The following is a 25,848-nucleotide window of genomic DNA, read 5'->3' as shown; positions in this document are numbered from 1 at the left end:
ATGTGATATATTAAAACTGACGGGAAGATTGGCAGTAGCTTGCTGGCGTTGAGTGAAGTGTGAAGTTTCCAAGGCGATTTCACGTTGACGACACTCTAGAGCCAGAGTCGCTTGTTGCTTGTCATGTTCGCGTTGCATCTCTAACTCGCGTTGTTTGGTTTCGAGCTGTAAGCGTTCCCGCTCCTGGAGTGTTTCAAGCTGTACTCGTTCACGTTCACGGAGTAATGCGACCTCACGTTCGTGGAGGGCGAGTCCACGTTCGTGTTCTTCTCTTCTCAAGGCAGCTTCGCGTTCTCTGAGGGTGATTTCTCGTTCTTGTTCTCCTCTCCTCAAAGCAGCCTCGCGTTCTTGTTCGTCTCTCTTCAAGGCAGCTTCGCGTTCTCGTTCTTCCCTTCGTATTGCAGCTGTTCGTTCTTCAATCTTGGCCAGCTCTAGTTTGAGTTTCAGCGTTGCCAAATCAGTTTTATCTGCAATATAGTAAGTTTCATGAGTTTCAGAGTCTATCTTACCTTGCTCTAAATAGTAATCCAGCAACAGGTTGTGTAGGTCATTTTTGTTGGCTTGGTAGGGAACTTCTAGTTGATACTCATGTGCAAGAGTTTGTAATTCAGTCTTCTTGGCACGACTTAAAGTCCCTATTTCACCTGCTGGATTTGTACGGAAAGCTTGGAGACGAAACATGGTGAAATTAGCAAATAAAGGTACACGAATATTCAATAGTGAATGTCAGAAACAGGACAACGTGGCAACTGGTACCTATCCTGTGTGATCTTTAACAATTACAGTTAAGTAAAAGATAAATGATTAAATTAAATCAAGGGCGCAGGAAATCTTGTACCCGGTACTCATGTAAGAGGATAAGGGCAAGAAAATCCTACTAACAAATGAAACAGTGTTTCGAAAACAAATGAAACAGTTAAATGCTTCAAAAGTAAAATTGGTAGTCCAAGGATGTAGGCATACCTTGCCAAGTCTCTATAGGACATAAAGCAAGTTTTTCCTACTGAATTTAATATGATACTTACAGAATTAGCGAACTTTGTGCTCTGAAAAAGTAAGCTAATTCCCTACCGTTGTATGTATCATCATCTCTGACTGACGTGTAGGGGTGCGAGGTGTCAACTGGTGACGAGAACTGCTGCTGAGGTTCCAATTCAGCAACTAAAGTTCGAGCTAGAGGAACTATGGCCCTCTTTGTCCTCCTACAGTCAGATTGCAGAAGATTGGGTACTCTGGACCCGGGGCAGACCACAGTACCAGGGTACCAATATGATGATCTGTCAAAATGAGAAATATTCAAGGGACATAGATGGTAAACACGAGTAATAACAAGGAGGGAGAGATGACCAATTAAGAGTATGACTGCGGCCTACAGTCACCACGTAATCCAAAGTTGTCTCACCTTCACTATATGTTACTCTCGTAATGCACAATACACCGCACCTTATAAAAAATGAAATTGAATATGAAAAATAGTAAAGCTACGTTAACAAAGTTAAATACGCTTACCATAAATTACCACTTGGCACCAGTACCTGAGTGAAGCTCCCGGACAGGCCCCCATATAACTATGACGGTAACGCGTTGGTGTTCGGCTGTTTAAGGCTAGGGGTATGGCCTCGTCACATAGTTATAAAAAAAAATAGAAAAACTGGAACTTCGTCTGTGGTAAGGTAAGGAGAAGACACACAAAACACAAGTAAATTTTAACAATGAAATTTTAATTACGTTAAATAAATCAAAACATGAAAAAATGGACAAACAAATTCTTATAATAAAATCAATCAATCAAAATAATAAGAATACTTAAATCACACAATGAAAAGTTACGTTAAGATAAAATAACAAGAAGTGCAACACAAAATAAATGGGAAGGTGCTGGAATATTGGCTTTAAGCTACCACCTCTCTCAGTACACGCTAACGTCTAGCCGGGAGGAGTGATAACCACGAAAGCACTGAATATTCTGAGGTCTGAGGTCGTGGCGACCCCAGACATCAAGTAGTATGGGGGGGTGGAGTGCAGGTGCAGCCAGACCGGCGACCAATCAGCGGAGCCGGTAGCGATCAACAGGTAGTTTGGCGGTTTGAGTCCGAACAGGTGTGTGGCTGCAACGTTTTGCGCTCTGGCAAACCTTGCTGGTGTTGTTGTCGTTGTTGGACATTTCTTCCATAGTAGTTTTATATAATTTCAACGACGTAGTTGTGGAGGGAAGAGCAGGCTCAATCTCTTGAAGGAGATTATCGTCACAATATATATATATATATATATATATATATATATATATATATATATATATATATATATATATATATATATATATATATATATATATATGTCGTACCTAGTAGCCAGAACTCACTTCTCAGCCTACTATTCAAGGCCCGATTTGCCTAATAAGCCAAGTTTTCCTGAATTAATATATTTACTATAATTTTTTTCTTATGAAATGATAAAGCAACCCTTTTCTCTATGTATGAGGTCAATTTTTTTTTATTTGAGTTAAAATTAACGTAGATATATGACCGAACCTAACCAACCCTACCTAACCTAACCTAACCTATATTTATAGGTAAGGTTAGGTTAGGTAGCCAAAAAAAGCTAGGTTAGGTTAGGTTAGGTAGGTTAGGTAGACGAAAAAACATTAATTCATGAAAACTTGGCTTATTAGGCAAATCGGGCCTTGAATAGTAGGCTGAGAAGTGCGTTCTGGCTATTAGGTACGACATATATATATATATATATATATATATATATATATATATATATATATATATATATATATATATATATATATGCAACAATGATCACAAACACTGATCCAAGTATGCAGAATAACCACATGTGAAAAATAGAAAATGCTTAACGCGTTTTCGGCTAATTCGCCTTCATCAGAGCAAAGTAGAATGAAGATAAGATTGCTGATCAGACCTTTATATCCGCCTGGGCAGATCACCTGACCACCAAAAATAAGTGAATTATAAGAAAGAAGGTAACTGCAGAAGGCCCATTGGCCCATACGAGGGAGCTCCTATTAATATCTCCAAGTGCCATACGTGTTTAAATGATTGGTATATTGTTTTGACGTGCTATATTGAGGCTTAAATAAGGATCCAACTTGTACATACCGGGGCTCACATTAAGGCTGTTGTTACAATGTTTGATCAGAGCAGACTCAATCACGTTTCGTTCAACAAAATCCTTACTTTTAGCAATACATTTTGCCCCTGTGTAGTCGATAGAATGAATACATAAACTGGAATGTAAATACAATGCACTGGATTGCTGGGCTCTACGAATAGCATATGAATACTGTTTTAAACGCGAGGAAAGAGATTTACCTGTCTGGCCGATATAAACACATGCACACTCATTACAAGGGATGGAATACACACAACCTGCTACAGACAAGGGCGAGTTCTTAATTAACATGGACTTAACTGTATTATCATTTTTGAACACTAGATTAATATTAAGGTTCTTCAGGGCTGAGGCAAGATTTACTAGACCCTCAGAATATGGTACTACCAACGAATTTTTCAGTTCTGGTTTAGACTTAGTAGTCTGTTTGTAGAAAGTCCTTTTTGCTTGACCAAACGCAAGATCCAAGATCATAAGAACATAAGAACAAAGGAGATTAAGAAGAGATTATATGTTCCTTAATGGAGCCCTGTTGCTTATGCATCGTTAAACGCCTGGAAAGAGATGTTGTTGTCTTGCCTATATACTGGGTTTTTTGAGGCTTACAGTCCCCAAGAGGGCATTTGAAGGCATAGACGACGTTGGTCTCTTTTAAAGCGTTCTGCTTTGTGTCTGGAGAGTTTCTCATGAGTAGGCTGGCCGTTTTTCTGGTTTTATAGTAAATCGTCAGTTGTAACTTCTGATTTTTGTCTGTAGGGAAAACGTTTCTACTGACAATATCTTTCAGGACCCTTTTCTCCGTTTTATGGGCTGTGAAAAAGAAGTTCCTGTAAAATAGTCTAATAGGGGGTATAGGTGTTGTGTTAGTTGTCTCTTCAGAGGTTGCATGGCGTTTCACTTTCCTTCTTATGATGTCTTCCACGAAACCATTGGCGAAGCCGTTGTTGACTAGGACCTGCCTTACAATACAGAGTTCTTCGTCGACTTGCTATCAACTATCAATGTACGAATATGTAAATATAACATTCTATTGGTCACTGCCACATAAGGGCAGGGATGGGTTCATAAGAGATGCAACTTAAGATTAATATTAATAAAATTGTTCTTATTTCTTTCAAATGGACAAACGAATTTTGGATAAATTAAACAAATCCACAAGGGCCGTGACGAGGATTTGAACCTGCGTCCGGGAGCATCCCAGACACTGCCTTAATCGACTGAGCTACGACAGGGTAAAGTAGTTGAAACCGAAGTTCTACTGAACTTACTGGATCCTGCAACCTCTCCGAGGCACAAACCAGGATTTTACACAACTCCCCCCCTGCACTCGAGCTATGTCAATAGGCCGTTTGGATAAATTGTTAGGATGTCGTCTAGTACTCCAGATTCAATGAAACAGTAACACATTTGGTGGTACAATAGGCCAGGAGGTCTAAAATCTTTTACGGTTTCACATTCAACAATATAGTGTTCTAGTGAATGCATTAAAGGTTTGTCACAGAGTTTACAATCTGAACATTCGGGTAGTGGCTCAGCCTCACTAACCTGCCAGATGTTCCTATACCCAAGGCGAATTCACGCAATGACTACATCATATTGCCTGGTCCGGCTACTGTGCTGATCATACAAATACCTATTATTACAAAAGTTGTCATAGCTTTTAATACTGCAGCTTTCAGGTCTCTGGCCATGTCTTAATTCTAATAGTCCTGAAGTAATTTCTTTAATTTCTATGTTTCTAATAATTTCATTAGATAATGCAAAGTCACAATCAGTGTTTTCTTTCCTGCAATCCTTATTGGCCAATTGATGTACGAAATCATATTTTCCAATTCCATCATGGGATGGGATCCACACAAATTTTATAAATGGTTATTATCATTGGCAAAAATTACTTTCCATTTAATATTACAAGCATAAATTGTGATGGGTTATTTAAAGACTGCAGAGCACTTTTAGTCACAAAATATCACCCCACCCCCATGGAGCTTAATGTATTTAGTAGCTAGATAAATACCCAATAGCTCAGTCTGTCGTGCTTTCCCAGTCGTTCAATCTCTGTGTACTAGGCATGATCATTTAATTCCCTTTATATACTGCACATGCACAATCTTTTCTACGGGTGCCTAATTGCACAGATCCATCAGTAAAGGCATAGGATTCAGTTGGTTTGAGATTTTGAAGATGACTGTCAATAGTTTCTAGTGTTATACATCTCATAGTTTGTGTTATACATTTGTTTTACACTGATGGGTGTATAATGTATAGAGACCTGCACATTTTTCCAAGGGGGAATATAGTGAACAGTTTTATCAAGACAAAGAGACATTCAGTTTCATAAGATTATTGGCACAACAACTGAGCCACACACTGTAAGGCGCTTTTTGCGGATTGATTGAACAGTCAGAATTGTTTAGAGTGGATCTCAATTAAATTGGAATAGAGTTGGGGGAACCATTATTTTTCAAAGTTTTGGCACAAAATGTTGTTGTTAAAGATTGGCTACCTGGAACTTTTTGTTCCAGGTAACACGGGCTATGGTGAGCCCGTATGGCACAAAACATAGTTTTATGTTGAACTATTCTCTCGTAAATAGAAGGTAATCTTAGTTCCGTTCTCATGTTAACAATTCTGACAGTTCTAGGACAACCCAGGATGATGCACATGGCATTTTTTTGTACTACATCTAGGCCTTGTAGTTGTTTAGGTGTTAAATTAAGAAGATGCAAGGCATAATAATCAACAACAGATCGTATAAAGACAACATAAAAACTACGAGCATATCTTATGTTAATGCCAAATCCTTAACTCACAAGAGTTTTGAGAGGTTTAAAACGCTCAACAAGTTTTTGCGAAGGTTGCTGATGATATTTGTATCAGTAACCTCGATTCCAAACTATCTATAAGACTCAAAAGTCTCCACGGGCACTCCATTAATAGTATAGTTAAAATGAAGAGAAGGGGAAAAAAGAGCTCTTGTATTATCAACAGAGATTATGAGGCCACATTCTACTACTTTCTTGGAAAATACATCAAGTAACGTTTGTAGTCTTTGTTTACTGTTTGCCATAAGACAAATATCATCAGCATAACATATAACAGTTTTAGTAGATTGTACAGGGATGTCATGGATAAGTTTGCACATAAGTATATTAAAGAGTGTGAGATTTTTCTCTACGCCTACCTCCCTTAGGAGGTGGACTACAAGTTTAAAGGCTGCTCACGGCAGTTAAGCGTGAGTCCAATAGAAAAAGGAAAAGCGGGAGCAAACCGCCAGGCCTCCACCACCAGGGGTGAAAACCTGTCCACAATAGGCCGCTGGCTCCTCCTAGTTAAACAGGACGTTAAAACTAATAAAGGGTAACCGACGGGTTCTCACAATCAAATATTTATATTTGATGTGGCGCTATGAATTGGAATTCGAATTCCCAAGAACAGCCGTCATATCAAGATCACATCAACATTTAATAATAATATGCAGAAATATGGTGGAATAATATGGTTGAAGGGTTGACATCAAAGACCGTTTTCTATAACATAACAATTTATTAATAACAAGAGACTAACTACTACATTACCGAGTTTACGTTACGTTAATGTCAATCCAGTGGCACGATAACAAACAGCTAAATAGCAACCCTTGCTGTGAGGCTGCATACTGAACTAACCTGAACACAGGTGTGCCCACTGATGACACAATATTGCAAAACAAAGAAAAATATCACAGACTAAGTTACACCACAGCAAATGGTTACGTTATTGTACATCAAGTGGCATTTGCAACACAGCTATTCAACAGCCCCTCGAGAAGTGACAGCAGGCTCCATCTTGCTGACACTTCAAGCTGACAACATGAACTAACTGAACAAATGAAGGATATCCACTGAAGACAAAGACACAAGCAGGCAATCAATAGTGTCTCGGTTTCCCTGACAGCTACTATAATCACAAACTTAGGGGTCCTCCCGCCCCCCAGGAGAGACCCACGTAACTAGGCGGGTAGTCCAACAGTGACCCCCCCCCCCTATCACAACCCAGTGTGAACACTCTTTGCAACTCCCTACAAGAAGTTGCACTGTTGTAAACAGTAACAAAGACAGGCAAGGCGGGATTCTGGGACACAGCTCCACAGATCCCTAGATAACTCTACTCTCGTCACCAGACGACAACCAAAAGAAATTGCCTTAAGTGATTAATTACGTTAATTGACTGATCGCAGCAGTCAGCAACAAAGTACTACGATAATCACAAACAATTGTCTCACACTAGACAACAACAGGATGATACTCTACGTTAATCTTTAACACTTGTCTCTCTCTTGTTAACAATAACTCAAACATATATTACATCACACTTGACTCCTAGCAAGTATTCAGTGAGTAATTCTCAATTAAGGTCAAACGGACCACTAATTACATCCCCATTGAGTTACGTTAACTAAGCCTACCCTAACTTGGTAGCTTCTCCACAGTCTGTGTCAAAAAATTACTAGTGAGTGTTAATTACCCTAATTAAGTCCCTAATTACTTCTGAGCAATTAATTATCTGTCACCAGGACCGATAATTAATCATCCATAAATACATCTCACTCCGCACTGCCTAAGCAGGTCTCATCAAACACTGTGAATTCACGGGAAAGGAGTTAATTACCCTAATTAACAAGATGTGCCACTAATCCACTGTCCTCAGACAGGATATGATTAATACAACCATTTATGCTAGCTCCATGACCTCGCTTTACCGAGTCATCGGGGCTCTCCAATGTTAATTACTCCACTAATTAACCTGAGCCACTAATTGCTATACCCCAGAAAGGTAATTAGTCTCGAGCATATTACGTTAACACAAATACTGACAGACTCTGACAGATCCTCTCCCACTACGTGAATTCATGATGAGAAGGCTAATTACATAATTAGCTAGAGTGGTCAATTAATTGTCACATGGACAATTAATTGCTCCCGAGACGTATCTCACTCAAGCTCAACACTGTTCTCTCTTAACAGCCCTCACTCACTCCACAATACTAAGTGTGCACCCCTTATCCAGTTAATTACCCCTTAACTCACTGAATCCTTAAGTCCTCCACACAACATAAAGAAACAAAGTAACCCCAGCGTTACATAGGTCACACTACAATGGCATGCAACATCATAAAAGCATTGCCCACATATGGTTGCGGCTACTGCAACTCGTTAATTACTGTGCCCACTCAATAATGACACACGGTTGTGCAACACACAAAAGTATACTAATATTACTGCCCCCCCCTCTTTTTCTTGCACCCGTTGCAAAGGACTACTGTGAACACACACATACCTCAGCAAGGCAATTAACCCATCCATTGCCTGCTCTCATTAAGTACTGTGAATTCCCCTGAATAATCCTAGAGGTCCTTTAAACCCTCAACACAGTTCCTGGGGCAATAATATCGTATAAACTGAAACAATACTGCAACATAATGATGCCGTCAGCATACCCCACATGCTAATGACATCATTAGGTAATCAGTCAGCAATCACATCTACTGACTCACCACACAACACAGTACATAAACATGCAAATGAACACATAGAAATGGCATTCACATAATCAATGAAAATTATATCATCAGGTAAATGTACTGCCTACCTCTAATGATAATAATTTTACGGTGCTCTATGGCATTAATCCAGTCTGAACGATTACATAGAATCGACAGGCTGGATCACTTATATGGTAAATCTCTACACTGACCGGTTACATACTCTAGTCAGTCTACTATATATATATATACATTATGATACTACAGTGTGGTCCCGTGTATAATATCCATCTCCAGGTACCGCCCTATCAAACACCTGGATCCTACTGACAGCTGTCACTCAGCTGCTTCTCTAGCCTGGCGAGGCTCTGAGACAACTCTTACCGTGAATTTCCACCGGTATGCCTCACACTGTAATAGTACTCATTTCTACTGCCCTCTTTCCCTTATTTTTTTCCTCATTTCCCAAGTCACTACCACACTAACTGACAACACTTAGCTCGCTTGCTCCTCATGCGTCGACAAGATGTGGCCCTAGGCTGTCCCGGGAAAGTGGCCAAGGCATGTGGCCACCGCGTGGCCCACAGCGCCCCTCCCGAGCTGAGAGGGGGGGTGGGGTTTGGCCGGCGCGCGGGCAGGCGGGTGGGGTGGCCGGGCCATGTGGCCGGACCATGCGGCGGGTGGCCGGGGTGGCCCCCCGGGCATACACACGTGGTTGAGGAATCACCCACAACTCTAGCAGACTAGAGCCTGCCATGCTCTACACTGGGGTGACAATGGCCGGCGGCGTCCCCACACTGACGCAGCCTGACGGAATGCAAAGTCCAACATGGGCCTGTAATATCACACTCACTTACACTGCCCAACACCAATTGTCCATTGCCACTAGACAGGATACTCGACCCACCTGTTACACCATGAGGCTCTGCCAGCTGCCCCCTGGGTGAACACAGTCAACTGTCTCTCTAGTTTTTTACTGTTCCTTCCGTAAATCCTTGGCCCCAAATCACCTAATTGGGCCTTGACACAACCCCTGATGGCAGGCGTGCCATATTCGATGAGTAATTTGGACGAGAGAAGCGATTAACGGGGGTGGAGGGGGAAAACTCCCCCCCTCCACCCAGACACGTCCTAGTCCACCTGCTACCCTGCTCAGACTGACGATTTCCCGCGCTAGGGAAACTCAAAATGCCCATACCTTCTCCCTACTTTGTCTTGACCAATCAGCCTGGAGCCGGCACGGCTCCCTCGTGCCGCATCCAACCATAGCTCTTCGCGCCAAAACTAGGCTTGGAACACACATGCCTAAACCAATCAGGCTCACTCACCCTCGAGCGTCCTGTGACGTCACAAGAAGGGGAGGCCTAAGGAGAGTGGCGTGATGTCTCCTAAGTGTGGGGGGGGGGGGGAAGGCAACGTTCACTCCACTCTTCCCCCACCTCTAACGGTTTTTGTCAAGTACCACCTCGTCCTATTTCACAGAAACAAGAAAATTTCTGTAATTCTCTCTACAGAGCAATCACAGACCTCTAACTACTCACAAATGATAGTCCATAACATAAGCTTTCATTCAACACCCAACAAGCATATGTTATTTTGAAAGCTTCAGTTTCTAGAGTGACTAGCCTAATCTAGAAACTAGGAAAACTAGCTGAGGGATCTAGATCCCTCACAAAGAGCATAGGGCTTAGGACACAACCTTGAGGTGTGCCTAGTTTGAATGCATCCGTTCTTGTACTTTTAACTCCTTTAAATAGAACACTAGCACGCCTGTTGGATATGTAGCTCTTTATCCAACTCAGATTACCTTCGATTCCAAATTCAGCAGGTTTCTCAAATAATATTTCGCCATTTGCTTCATCGAAATCTGAGTTCAGGTCAATAAAGGCTGCTTGTGTCCTCTCCTGGGTGTGTACAAAATTTTCAGCAAAACATGGTTGTGAACAAAACTTGGGCATAAACCCATATAGGTTAGGAGCCAATTCTTCTTTGACCTGAAAAATGACTCGACTGAGAACTCCAAGACAAGACTTTACACATGCAAGATGTAAGGGAAATGGGTCTGAATTTTGAGAGATAGGTATAGGAATTGGTTCTATGAGACTTTGTGTCCATTTCTTTGGCAAGATACCTTGTGAGAGGCTCATTTAATAGAGGTCAATCAGAGGGTGGCTAGGGACATCATTCAGTAAGCTCAAGGTGTTACAAGTTATACCATCCACACCAGGGGCAGTTTGTTTAGGTTTCCCTAATGCTGATTGGGTCAGAGATTCTCTCTCAAGAAGGAAGCAGAGGGGAGAGAGAGGTTACAAGTGGAGTACTACAAGGGTCGCTTATAGGTCCCAAACTGTTTCGAATTTGTCAATCACCTGACAGGAAATTTGTGCCTTCATTTCAATGTTTACAGATTATGCAAAGTTTCAGAAGTCTCAGGACAGTAGCAGATTGTGAGGCATTTAATCAGATTTGGACACACTTAAAATATTTAAGAAAAAAATGGCTGCTAGAGCTAAGCATGGCCAAATGCAAAGATATGAGGATTGGAACAGGCACACTAAGACCAGGACAAAAATATAGGATAAAAGGGAAATCTGATTCTTACATCAGAAAGGAAGAAAGTCCTAGTAGTGGACATAACCCCATTTGTGATGTCAGATGCCCACATTAGCAGAATAACAGCTTCATAATGGCATACTGGCCAACATCCGAGTATTCTTCAGAAATTTAAACACGAGGGCTTGCCTGTACCTATTTACAGCGAAGGTGAGAGCCACACATGAATATGCATCCCCGGCATGGAATTCATACCTGTAAAAGGACAAGAAGAAACTAGAAAAGGTCCAAAGATATGCAACGAGACTTGTTCCAGAGCTGAAGAGTTTAAGCTATAAAATAAGACTGAGAGAACTGGACCTTACCACACTGGAGGAAAGGAGAGATGAGGGGGATCTGATAGCAATATATAAGATTCTAATGGAAATTGACAAGGTAGACAAAGCAATATTGTTGAAAGCTAGGAAGAGCAGAACTAGGGGTCACACAAGGAAATTAGAGACGCAAATAAGTCACAGGGACGTCAATAAGACCTTTTTCAGTCTCAGGGCTGTCAATAAGTGCAACTGTTTAGACGTAAAGACGTTGAAGATAAATCGATTCAAAGTTTTAAATGGAAATATGATAAATGAGGGGGAAAGAAGACATTGCATTAATCTTAGAACGTTTAGAAGGCGGGAGGAGGGGGGCGGCTAGGAGCCTAGCTTGACCCTGCAGGCACATTTTGGTGAGTACATCTAGGAGAGTTCGCACAAACACATACACGCACGCACACGTCCTCGCAACCAAGTGGACAGCACTCTAGGGTCGTAGTTCAAAGGACCCGGATTCGATTCCCGATCGAAGCAGAAACAAATGGGCAGATTTTCTTTCACTTGATGATTTGTTCACGAAGCAGTAAACAGGTATCTGGGAGTTAAACAACTGCTGCGGGCTGTATCCTGGGAATGTGTGTGTGTGTGTGTGATGGAAACACATGTAGATGATATGATAGGAAAAATAGGTCTTGATTCGGTAATTAGACAATCGACGATAAGAAAGGCGGGGTCCAAGAGCTAAGAGTTGGACCCTACAGGCATACAGTAATATATACACACAGGACGCTGAGCACCGTAACCGGTTGCTGTACCTGGCCCCTGGCCTAGACCCCAACATAACAGTTACAGAAGGCGTTATAGAGCTTCCAAGCTACTAGGTGGGTGTGGTAGTGGGTTTAATGTCCAGTAGTGAAGTATGTGCTTTTAATACATACTCACACTTGCTCATACTTCACATTAATAGAAATAAACTCTATTAATATTGTGGAAGTGACTTGTGAATTATTTGTGTGTGTGGCGGCCTCATGTCAGGTGAAGTGAATGACGTCACAGGTAGTTGACCCATCAGGCCAAGCTAGTCAAGAGGCGCGGCGGGCAGTGTGGCGCGGGCCGGCGTGGGGAGAGGTGCTGCTCAGCGCCCGCCTCATTGGTTGTACTAAATTAGTCACCTGGACAGTCCTGTGCATGAGGTTACCTGCGTCAGGCTTACAGGCAAGTTACTCTAGATGATTAGTTATTTTATCACATTGTATTCTGTTGGTACAATAGTCTATATTTGCTGATTGTCTAAATAAGCATAGTTACAAGATGTTAAAGCTTTATTTAAAATTATTCAATTAGCTCTGGTTTACTCATTTGTAAATATGATATTGAGTAATATAACTGTCTATTAGTGGAAACTTTTACCTAGATTAAGACTTTTGATGCTTATTAAAGCAACATTTAATTCTAAAAACGCCTGCTATGTGATAAACTGTTCAACAACAGCGGCCAGAGTGTTACACTCATAGTGAAACTGAACGTTCCACCAAAAGCAGGTGAAAAAGGTTGACAAAATTATTAGTTAAATTCTGGCAGTTATAAGGTGTTTCTTGTGAAGTATCATATTTCAATCCTTGAAACACAGACCAAAGACTTTTAATGTAGCAAGCGTCACATCCCCTCCCCCCCCCCCCATCATATGTGAATGAAACTAGCCATCCAGAGTCAGTGTCGTCCACGCTGCAGCCAACCCCAGAGACGCCTAAATTAACATTAACGTCTTGTGAAACCAAGTACTATATTTTTTCCAATATAAGTAAATATTAATGTATATTTAAATTGTGTATAGGTCTGATAGTTGAAGGAAACAACGTGAGTGTATTCCAACCTGTCTCCCTCGCCTAATAAATAATATATAATAGGTCACATCAAAAACTATTTTAAGTACAGTGTGTTAAATGTATGAACTGTTGTGGGTCAGTGCATGAACGAGCATAGACTGAGGACAAGTTAAATGTGAAGCGTTCTTCACGTTCATGTTTAGCTGCCGGGTTAACGACCACTTGGCCGTTGTGTTGAGAACGTTCATGTTTGGCTGCCGGGTTAACGACCACTTGGCCGTTGTGTTGAGAACGTTCATGTTTGGCTGCCGGGTTAACGACCACTTGGCCGTTGTGTTGAGAACGTTCATGTTTGGCTGCCGGGTTAACGACCACTTGGCCGTTGTGTTGAGAACGTTCATGTTTGGCTGCCGGGTTAATGACCACTTGGCCGTTGTGTTGAGAACGGGCTTTGGATAAGTCAAGTCTGAGATTTTGCCATTCGGTGGTAAGTCAGCTTTATAGATGAAGCAAAATCTGACCTGATCGATTGTTTTGCGGGATGTTTCTCAAACTTTACAAGATGTTCAATTTAGTATTTTGATGTATTTAATGTGTTATTTCAGGTATGTACGAGGGTGCATCAGTACAACAGCACTGCAGGTATGGTCAACCAGACCCATGAACTTGGTCTTTTACAACGCTACTGCAGGTATGGAGGGATTAAAGTTACTTGGAAAAGCTTCTCTCGAATCGCAGTTGGTCATTATGTAGTTGATACATATTCCCACCTAAGTACCATAGGTGAAGGGAACACGTTTAATAATTTTAATAGTTTAACACACTATGCCTTGAAGCAGTGATCCTCTAATAGGTATAGTCTAAAGTACTCTATGCGTTAGCCACTTCCGAGTGGTTAACCATTCTTCAGGCCCATAATTTGAAGATTAAGTTGTGGTGTATTATATGGTTAATGTTAAGCTAACAATTTCGGTTAAATTTCAATCTCCTCCTCTGTCCATATTTCTGTTAGTCTGTCTTCTATCCCACCAGTCCAATCAAATAGATGTATGTATATAAAAATACCCAAGAGGGTGATGCTTCACTTGGGGTTAGGGGAGACTGGGAAGCGAAAAGTTTTAGCGTGAAGGGAAAGTACCGGGGCTAAACCTAGCAAGCTGAATATACCGTCGGACAGTTTCGGGAGGCTGAGCACTTGCAGCTACGTGGCCATCATCAGTATCGTGCACAAGGTATTGGTAGCCCTTGAATGCTGTAGCAATTCTGCAAGTCGACAAATATTGTGGTCAGGCGGCAGGACCTGTGAAGTGTTAAGGTGAACGTTTCTGGGTCTCTGGAACGCGGTAACGTGGTGTTCCTGATTTGTAACTGCAAAGTCTCTCTTTATTGGGGAAGAAAATATTATATAATAACTGGCGGAGCTCCTATAACCACAGATAACGGCATTAAGAGCAAGGACACTAACTACGTCCTTTTATTCCAAGCTAACAAAGAAGGCTCCGAAGGAAGCAAGCTAGTTTAAATATATGAACGAGTCTTTAGGGTCGACCACTGAATGGAATGAACAGAGGACGCGTTTTGTGTAAACCTGTTTTTCATTGATAAACAAGTGGTTTGTTGGCTGGATTAACAATCATTTGTCCTTTATTGACGAGGGCGGTCTGGCCGATTAAAGTACTATTCTCCAACAGTGCTTCACTGACATCCGCTTCTCGAATAGCAAGTCTGTAAATGCTTCACTAGTGTACTACAAACACAAATAATAGCCAAAAAAACTAATTACATAATGTATGCCTAATATACATTGAATTTTATTGTATATTAAATTATGAATGGGAACATATTTTTATTACGGTGTTAAAATTGATGAACCCGTCTCGTGGGACGGCCTCTGCACTAACGAGCCTGGCCTGAGGACGAGTTGAGTAGTGTGGCTGGTGTTCACTATAGTGTGCGGAAGCCATAAAATGCTGCATGCATAAATATTTCTGCTGCAGCCACACTAACACTTGCTCTGATCATCGTTCCTTTAATCTGGCAGTACGATTTGTTGTCCACCATGAAGAGGATGACCTCAGTTACATATACGAGGCACTGTTGTTTGGGCCTTATTTGTGGTCCACCAGACTCCTCCTTCCTTAGTTCTCCTGTAATTTTATCCTTAAGTTAATACAAAAACCTCTGCCAGTGCTTTGGCATCCTCCCAGGTGTGCCTGAGTTTAGGGCCGACAAAGTGGGTCGTGTACTTCAGTCTCGGGCAGTAGGTTAAGGAGTGCTCCAAATGGCTTGTTTATTATCACCTAGACCATCTAGGTCGTAACACTTTCAACTGAGAATATTCGACGGAACTAAATCTTTTGTATGGGACTTGCCTCTTTTTGTTGTACCAATATCTTTTCTCCGTTGTACCCGTAGTCGTCGTCTCTTCTATAGCCCTCTTTTAATTGCCTCGTCCATAGTGTCTTTCTTCAAAATCTATTGCGCCTCTACGAGGCCAATGTTACACCTGGCGATCGTTCCCTTGGTAGTCTCAAATTGTTCAATCAATTGACCTGGTTTCTATTTTTGGGGTTGAACCACGGCCTTCCCTGGGGGGGGGGGTAGGGGAAGGGGAAGGTAGGCCCCTGTTATCAAATACCCGCAGGTCATTCCATGATCAGTTATAGCTATAGCCACTTTGTTGTGGAACTGGCCTTGGTGACAAGGCATCTCCTCCTCTTAGCCTCTTTGTCTGGGCCTGTCGTTGTCTCCGGTCTGTTCGCCATCTCACTTTATTAAATTGACCTTTTATTCTTTCATTTGACATGTATACATTTTCTACTGTATCCTGGGTGCCTTATGGAAGAGTTAGGAGTACGGACTGGGTACTCCTTGAAATACTTAGTCAGTCCATAATTTATCTAGGTCTGCTTGGAGTACTAGTTTTAACATCACCACATACAGACAAGGTTAGAAGACTCTCCCTGGCTTCACGTTTTCTCTCAGTTGATGCCGTTGATGGGTTCTGTCAATTTGGTGCTTGCTGCACGGTATTGGCCGGGTTGCCTCTGACTGAAAAGAACATAGTTTGGTCTAGTTTCCCTTTGTCCAATGACCTTGTGAAAGAATAAACCAATAGGAGACAAACAAATGCCTAAATCAATAACAATTCCATACACAAGTAATCTTTGTTTCATGTCATGGAAAAGTACCGAGGGAGGTTAAGAGACCTGCCTTAACATGAGTGAACTCTTCTGGCCTGGGAGCACGAAACTAACCCTTCGTATCTCCGACTGGAATCCACCGAGTTCCACTGATTTGTATAATCAACACTGGTGATAAAGGCATTGTAACAACTCTGGCAATATCCTTGGCCATCCCAGCCCGAGGGTTACCCATAGATACCCAGCGAGGCAGACCTTGGTCCCAGACCAGAGGATACAGGAGAGTGCACGGATGGATATGCACTTTTGGAGATTCCACGCTGATATACATCTGGTCGTACTCACTCGCACAACTTAACACAAGTCGTGAAATTCCATTCTCTCATACCAGGACAGACTTGTGGCATCTCCTTATTCTAATGGGTGATGTAATCGTTCATGTCTGTGCAGCCTTTATCCTTGAGATTTACTACCTATGGTATTTATATTAACAATTTTGTTTCCTTGTAGTTTCCCTTTCGGTATGCCAGGCTTTGGCTTTCTGGTCCCTTCCATAAGTTATCCCTACTCCCACTATATATTCAAATGTAAATACAGTGATCACTCATTCCCATGGGGCTTCGGACTTAATTTCCCATATATGTGAATCGTTTAGTAAATTCGAGGTAAAGTCAAGCAGGTTCATCACTACCTCTAGTCATGTGGGTCCCCTGACATGTTGGCTTAAAAGGTTTCTCGTTACCATGTCTAATAGTTTAGCTCACATTACACCACAATACGGTTCTTGCATCTATCCATGGTTGAAGTCTCCATGATTGAAGTTGGGATCGATTTCTAATAGGCGACAGAGTCTGCCCTTTCAGTTATTGTAGGTGTTTGACAAATATAGTAGGTCTTGCCTGGGTCTTTGCCATTTAAAAAAAAGTTATAAACCGCAGCTACTATCTTTAGTCCTCCCATCGTCATGGTGCCTGTTATGTAGTATCTGAACTTCTCGCAGCCTGGGGTATCCATATCCTGGAAACTCCAGACCTTTATCAGCAGGCCCTGCCACTCCTCCCCTTCCTTCCCTCTGTAGTGTGTTGTGTAATATTGGCGTGAGTACAGACTTGTGGCACACCAGCATTACGGTCCAAGTAGTCAGTGTGGTGTTGGAGGAATCTTACTTTCATTTTGTGGTTGTCAAAGAAATATTTTGTCGGAAGTGGAAGGCCATTCATAATTTGTATTTTCTTTTAGTCAAGCCAGTGTGTCGATTGCTTTTACAGAGTCTACTGACAAATATTGCCTTGATATATTGTGTAGTTAATGTGCAGCTTCTCAGTATGTTAAGATGGTCTTGTGCAGGTCGGTTGGACGTGATTAATTTTCCAAGGTGTCAGTCTAGGTAAGGCGTTTTGTGCTGCCCATAAAAAAGGTTTCAGATCTAAACAAATCACAGGTTTTTATACCGGTGCTTTCAGGCCGTTGGGAGTCGGTAATTTCTCTATTAGACCCGAGTGTTAGGAACAATAGTTTCAACTAGAGATGGGGGGGGGCGGCACCTAGGTTTAACTCGCCTTCATCGTTCTTACTACGCAAATTTGGCTCCAATGTTTGTCATTATGGTGGGTTATATTTGTGATATGGTATCCATACATGAAATTCCAATCCCTTTATACTGTGCAGTGAGCAGGTTATTTAAGTCCAATTATAAAGCTCTTAATGTCGGTCGCGCATAAAACTTTTTCAAGAGCAGACTTTGAAGCACACAAATTATTCCTCGTCCTGTGACGTTATATGTACTGGTAGCTAGTTGTGTAGTGCAGCCAGTTGTTTGTGTAGAGGTCAGCCAGTTGTTTAACCTGACACTGATAGTCTGTGTGCAAATATTGTTTCTGTAAAACCTGCATGCTACTGCAGTCCTTCCTGTAGATGACTGAACTGTGATATCGATGTGGACAGTTCTCGTGGGATCTTCAACATTTTGATGAGGCAATTATTTAAAGTGTGACGGCTTTGGAAAGAGCAGGATTCTAATCAACCCTAGTGGCGGGTGTGTGTACCCACCACACACACACATCGAAACTACGACGTTGGTACAACGTTGGAACAAGTTTTAACACCTCCTAACCAGTTATAACAACCAATATAGCAAGTTGTAACAACGTTCTAATACGTCATAAACACGTTAAGCCAAGATGTAACAACTTTATTACAAGTTGTAACAAGCGGAAAATAGACAGTTACGGTTTGTTTCCAGGGTAGTACCTGAATTGTGGTATACAGTTGAAGAGGGATTTCAGTGACAGGAATATTGCATTTAAAAGGAATGTAGAGTTTCGTGAGATTGTCTGCATTTTTACTCGGCCATTTATCACACAAGGAGTAAGTTGGTATGTTACACCACTATAGTGTGTTAACGGCACATAATAATTTGTCTCCCAGCAATGCTGAAGATGGTGTCTCGTGATTTGAAGGAAAAAGATCGTGTTGACTTGAATGATTCTTTTTAGTATGGTTAGAAGCTTGTTCTTTCCTCATTTTGACGATTCTTGTGCATCTTGGGCACCAAGAATTACCCTCGTGGCCTCATCCTGTATTACTTCTATTTGTACAAAACAGAGGCGGGGAAGCAAAGTGCAGGGCATGATAATCAACTAAGGATCTAATAAACATAAATAGTCTAGCATATTTAACATTTATACCAATATTCTTACTAGTATTTTCAGTGATTTCGCTTCTAACCAACGATGTAGGTCGTTTACAATGTCACTGATGATACCTACTCCAAGGTATTTGTGCTGCCCACATGTTTCTATTGTTTGGTTGTTAACTTTGAAAGCTAGAGGCACACTGGCTGTTTTTTGGGAGAGAAAGTGATGGATTAAGTTAAAGACCGAATTCAATGCTTTTAGCAGCGAGTTAATCAAGTAGAGATTGCAGTCTCGTTTGGATATTTGAAACAAAACAAATTTCGTCGACATTAGATGACGGCTTCATCAGCTAGTGTGGAACTAACAGTTTTCGTGCATTAGGACATTGAACATTGTTGCGCAAAGCGCACAACTCTGGGGTGTACCCAAATCAAAGGGTGTAGAATGTTTACTTTTGACCCCATTGAAAGAACTGAGGCAGTTCTGATACTCGGGTGCCCCTTGAGCTATATCAAAAGTCTTCCACTAATCCCAAAGAGGCTAATCGTTCTAAGATTTATTTCCCCTTTTTTGCTGTATCAAAAGTAGTTTTGAGGTCAATAAATGCCACCTAAGAGCATGGTCCCTGTAACACAATATTCAGCAAAGGAAGTTTAAATGCGTCTTTCAGTAAGGGAACCATTCAGGTTAGGGGCAAGTTGGGGTCTAATTTCAAACATTAATCCTGTCGAGTGTAATCCTCTCAAGAACTTAACACTTAAATGATGTCAGACATGGGGTCTGAAGGCACGAAGAAATCACAGTAATTCTCATTGATGTATCAATGAGAAAATGAGTAGGGGCTTGAGAGAAGGATTCGAATCTGTTCTGTGAACTCTCAAGCATCCCAGGCTGGAATTCTTTTGACCATGTTGTGGTACAGTTGTCTAAGGTGTTTGCTTGGGAGTCCTCAGAGCTTAGGTTCGACTCCTCCTCACGGCTTCCACTAATTTTTTCGTATGGGTCAGAATGTTTGTGAATTTGGCTTTGGGTATTATTAGTCGGTATCCAGCGGTCGGGTAAGATACCATGCCTCAGACTTTGATTAATTAGTTCTAGCAGAGGACTATAGTAAGGGAATTGAGGATGTAAGATACAATTGCTTTGCAAACCAGGACAAGAGGTAAGAATTGAAAACGTGGTATGAGTCACGTTGCAATGGTGTTCCATTTAAAGTTGCAAGCTTAGTAAACGGAAATTGTGACAGTTAGAAAATAGTAATTAAGGGCATGAGTTGTGAACGAAGTTAAAAGGGAAAATCAAAATGATTCCTGTAGTTTTTAAAAATGTTTCGTACATTAGGGAGTGGAAGGATGGTTTTTCAACTGTAATTTTCATGGCAATATTCTTGAATGAGGGGAAAGGGGAGAAATCGGAAAGAATTAATAAAAAAATCAAATTGATTCGTACAGTAGATAATTTTGTATACTTTAATTAAGGATTAGCAAGAAAGATACAGGAAGCATTAGGCTTAAGTTTCGGGAGGAGAAACGTTTAGGGAAATGTTTCAAATTGATTCGGTTTCAGTGAAGCAAAAAAGGATTTACAAAGGATAACAGTGTAAAGGTTACTTCAAGGAAGGGTTTCTAATTATGTGAAACAATTAAGGTTGACAGATAATAGATATGCATGTCGAGGTTAGTGCAAGCATGAGCGAACGTTCAGGGGGTGTGAAATACAATAACTGTTAGCAATGTATTTTCCCGTACAAGTGCAAAACACCTTCCTGACTGTCTCCCCTTCCATTAACCAGGTGACAAAAACTTCCCCTCCCCCCCCCCCCCCCCCCCCGGCTCCGCCCACTCTACGCATTTAGTGTAAATAATGTCTATGCAAAGGCTTTGCCTTTGTTTAGAGCCGCGAGTAATTCAAACTCGGTAAATGGCACGTTGCATTCATCTTCCTTGTGGAGCATGAAGTCAACGAGCCTTTCTCGATCTCCGTAACCAGCATTTAATCTGAACTGTATGTCTGGGGGAAGATTATTGAAGCTAGAGGTGGTTGCCCAAGCATCGACTAACTCGTTTGCTGTGTAGAGGGTGAGGGTGTGCTACTTGGCCGATCTTATCGCCTTTATTAAATAATTCTTTTAATATCCTTCCATGCCTGGCTGAGGGGGGTGTGAGAGTTGAGACTGTTAACAAAAGTTTCCCAGTTATCTTGCCTGAGCTCTGTCATGCGCTCCCTCGCCTTAGCTAGGGCTTTCTGAAAGAGCTTGAGCATTGCCGGCGTACGTGTTTCCCTATATGCAAGCCCAACTCGTCTGGCAGTGCGTTTCAAAGTACGCAGTTTGGGGTCATTGTAATAGGCATGGCGTTTATTACCTTTCTTATCGTTCCGACTATTGGATGGTGCAGGGGGTTGACCTAAAAGGGTCAGCAAACATCTGAATGCTCTGTACTAGACCGTCGTTAAATGTCTGGACTGTGGAGGGATCATAAGTGCTGTACCACTCTGACACATGAGCAACAAAGTCTTCACGTCGAGCAGGAGGAACACTGACCCGTTTGCGTTTGAAAGTCCCACCGGGCAGGATGGTATTTCCTATACATAGAGTAGTCAATCTAGGGTGATGATCTGACAACAAATCTGTTACAATAGATGATGTGCACCAGACGTGAAAAACGTTGAAACCAACACAGAGGTCTAGAATGCCTCCACAAATATGCGTGGGTTCAAGGTCACCCACAATCTGCACATCTTGGTGACTATGTAGTAGCGACAGCAGTTGATTCCCGTTACCGTTACTGAAGCGAGAGCCACCAATGTTCTTGTGTCTAGCATTGTAGTCACCAAGATTGAAGGTTGGCTCTCTGACACATTTGCGAAGGAAGTGCCAGTGTGAAAATGGCCAGTAAAATTGTAAACTGAAACTCTAAAAAATGCATTGACAGGAAATATTAATCACTGATGCGGGAGGGCAGTGATTGATAAGAGTTCTGTCGAGTAGAGAAACTATTGGTCAGCAGACAGTGTTAAGTATTGGCCAACAAGTAGTGACAGTGAGGCTCTCAGCGCTAGTGTAGCTGATTAGTGTGTGAAGTCCCTTTCCGTCAGTTACACGGGGGAGGGTAGGGGAGTTGACTAGTAGAGCGACGAGCCTTTGCAACAGCCTACCTCTAAAAGAGGGTTCGGGATAGTTCCTGGGAACGTGACCTGTGACACCTACGAGGAAGCCCAGTAGTGGACGGCTCAGCTGTGAGGAAGCGTGAATGTGAAGCTAATGATTACCCACTGACACTAACGGAACATGGTGGTTTGAAGGGTGCACCCAACACAGGAGGACAACTAGTGAGGGAGTGACGCCATGGGAGACAGCAGGTGAAGCAGTGCAGAGACGCGGGCCAGGAGAAGCTCTTTGCCTCGGATGATAAGTCAGCAGTTAATAATTAATAATAATATGCACTTCGTCGATGACGTTCGCTCAATGATTTAAAAAACACATGTTCAGGGCCATGAGGTTAGCCCCCATCATGGAAATAAAATGTTAAAAATCTATTTCTCAGTATGGGACTTGTTTTAAAATGCGCGCCAACGTTTTATCATTCTCTGTATTCCCCCCACGAGTCATCACCCCGCCGTGTGGGTAGCCACCCAAGCAGGAGTCTCGGTATCTTAGTGACCATACTCGTGACCGCAGCGCTGTACCCGTGTCTAAACGTGTGCAGTTTCCTGTTTTTCCTCATTTTTTCTGCCTTTATAAAGACTGAAAATTTACTGTGGTGGATAGTGATCAGTAAGAGCAAATCCATCTCGAATTAAAAAAAAAATATGAAAAAGCTAGAGAGTATTAGCAAGAAACTCTGGAAACTCTCACCGACAAAGTTTGACTGTACTTAATGAATTTTCAGGCTGTGACCTTGACACTGCAGAAAGTGAGCGATACCTTTTCTTGCATTTACCTTGCGATGATTTCGGGGCTGAACGTCTGTGGCCCGGTCCTCGACCAGACTTCCTCGTTGCAGGCCTGGTCAATCAGGGTGTTGGACGAGGCTGCTCGCAGCCTGATACATGAATCGCAGCCTGAATGATCAGTTATCCTTTGGAGGTGGTTATGCTCTCGTGAACAGTGCGAGGGTGTCGGCTAGTTATGTCCTTTGTGTAGTGAAAGCATGTTGAACAGTCTCTGGCCTCTGATGTTGATAGTTCTTTGAGTACCTATTGCACCTCTGCTTCTCAACGGGGGTATTCTGCACATAATGCCAGGATTTCTGGTCTCATGTGGTTTTATTTTTTTGTGCATGTTTGGGACCAGCCCCTCTAATATTTTCAACGTGTAAATAATGTTATGTTGATAGTTAAGTGGCAGAAACGACAGGCGAGGATACGATACAAAATGAATAGTGATATTGATGTGGCTATTGATACAGCCCCACGTGCAGACGATTTATTTACCACTAGAACCCCACATGCCAGTTCTAGTGAAGCCTGGTCTACTGACAATACTGCACCATTTGTTCAGAGTTTTACTGGAACACCAGGCTTGACTGTCCAGCACCAACCACTCCTCTGGGATCTGTTATTTATTATGAGAGATTTACAGAAGTATTTGGCATATGAAAGAAATTTGTATGCATCACAAATCATGTTCAATGCTTCTCACCTAGTAAAGAATGAGTGGGTAGTGAAAGTAAAAGAGCTTGACAGATATTTGCAACTGACAAAGTTGATGGGAATTGTGACAGTGCCAATGATGTCAATGTTCTGGCAAACTGGTAAAAAGTGGCATGTAGCTTCTTTCAGTTTTTGTATGACTTCAAAGCAATATGTAACGATTGATAAGTATTTTCATACTCATAACAATGGCATTCCCGAAAACAGTACAGACACTCATTAAAGTTAGAACATTAATGGTATATCTAACAAAGTCAAAACTTGCTACATTACTCAAACATCTGTCTGGATGAAGGCACAATGACATGGTGGAGCCGTCTATCTTCCAAAGATTTTAATCCAAATTAACCTGATAAGTATGGAGTAAAGCTGTACATACTGAATCAGACTGGTTACATCTTTGATTTTGAAGTATATGCAGGAATTGAGAAGACAACAATTCGAAGGGTTATGAGTTTAATTGCACCACTGAAGAGCAAAGGTTACCATTTGCATAGGGATAACTGCTATAACTCGCTTCAACTTATGGAACAGCTGCTTAAACAGGATGTGTACACCTGAGGTACTCTCAGATTACAGCGTAGTGCACCCAAAGATCTTCAGCTAGAAGCAAAGAGGAAACGGAGTATTAATTAGAGAATCCATAGGAGCCGTGATGAGGGTTCGAACCTATGCAGTGGGTGTTCCCCCCACTCACGCCCTGTTCAACTAGGCCACGACATGGTATAAGGGTTGCAACCTGGAGTTTTACTGAACATACAAGGATTTCCTGAGGCTTCTACTGAAGCCGGGGCAGGAGTTCCACACAATCCCCCCCCCCCCCCATGCACTCTGGCTCTGTCATCCAGGAATGTTCTCCCTCTGACTCTCCTCCTTTAATATAGAGTAATCACACTAACGTGACTGCATCAGTGAGAAAATCCGTAGGAGCTGTGATGAGGGTTCGAACCAGGGCGTGTGCGTGGGAACACCCACTGCATAGGTTCGAATCCTCATCACGGCCCCTACATATTTTCTCACTGATGCAGTCACCTTAGTGTGATTACTGTGTGTAGAGTATCATGAGTTTTTTTCCACTGGTACGTTAATGAAGACTGTCAAGGCCAAGGAAAGCAAAGATCTTGTGGGGTTTTATTTAAAGAACGATGAATTAGTTGCTAGATTAAAAAGGGACCGTGGTTGGGAGGCATTGAGATTTTTTTTTTTTTTTTTTTTTTTTTTTTTTAGATATATACAAGAGTTGTTACATTCTTGTACAGCCACTAGTCCGCGCAGCGTTTCGGGCAGGTCCCTGGAATACGATCCCCTGCCGCGTAGAATCGTTTTTTCATCCAAGTACACATTTTACTGTTGCGTTAAACAGAGGCTACAGTTAAGGAATTGCGCCCAGTAAATCCTCCCCTGCCAGGATACGAACCCATGACATAGCGCTCGCGGAACGCCAGGCAAGTGTCTTACCACTACACCACGGAGACTGTATTTGTCGTGTCGGAGATTATTTGGTTCAATATCTCAGAGTTTATAAGTTGTCTTGGGGATCTGCGAAATTATAGGCCTAAGAGGTTATCCAGGCTTGTGGGTCTTCACATGAACATTTGCCAAAAAAGTAACGCAATTCAAAATAAACTTATTTTCTAATTTTAAGCCTTCAATCACTGTGTTCACTGCATTTGTGAAGAGGTTAACAAGATTTTAAAGATTTTCTGTTTAAGCTGTCCTCAGACAAAGTCCATTCCGTCCAGCGGTCGACCCCAGAGATGTATTCATCAATTATAACATGCTGTTTATTCAAAATAGGGACTTTTTCTAATATAAAATAATTTTTTTATTTTATATTAGAAAAAGCCAACATCTCCTGCAACAGACGAATTTAAACTTTACAGAATAAAATATCCCCAAACCTATCAAACCCCCGATTACCTAACCCATACAAATGAGTCACCCCACTCCTGCAGAACATGCAATAACTAATAGCGTGCAGCCACCTTCCTCTTCGCTAATGCAATGAACAACCTCTTACACTCGCCCTTACACCAGTCACTCTAGTCCAAAAGACAA

Source organism: Procambarus clarkii, chromosome 12, assembly GCF_040958095.1.
Source record: "Procambarus clarkii isolate CNS0578487 chromosome 12, FALCON_Pclarkii_2.0, whole genome shotgun sequence".
In the NCBI taxonomy this organism is placed as follows: domain Eukaryota; kingdom Metazoa; phylum Arthropoda; class Malacostraca; order Decapoda; family Cambaridae; genus Procambarus; species Procambarus clarkii.
Note: the sequence above shows the minus strand (reverse complement) of the source record.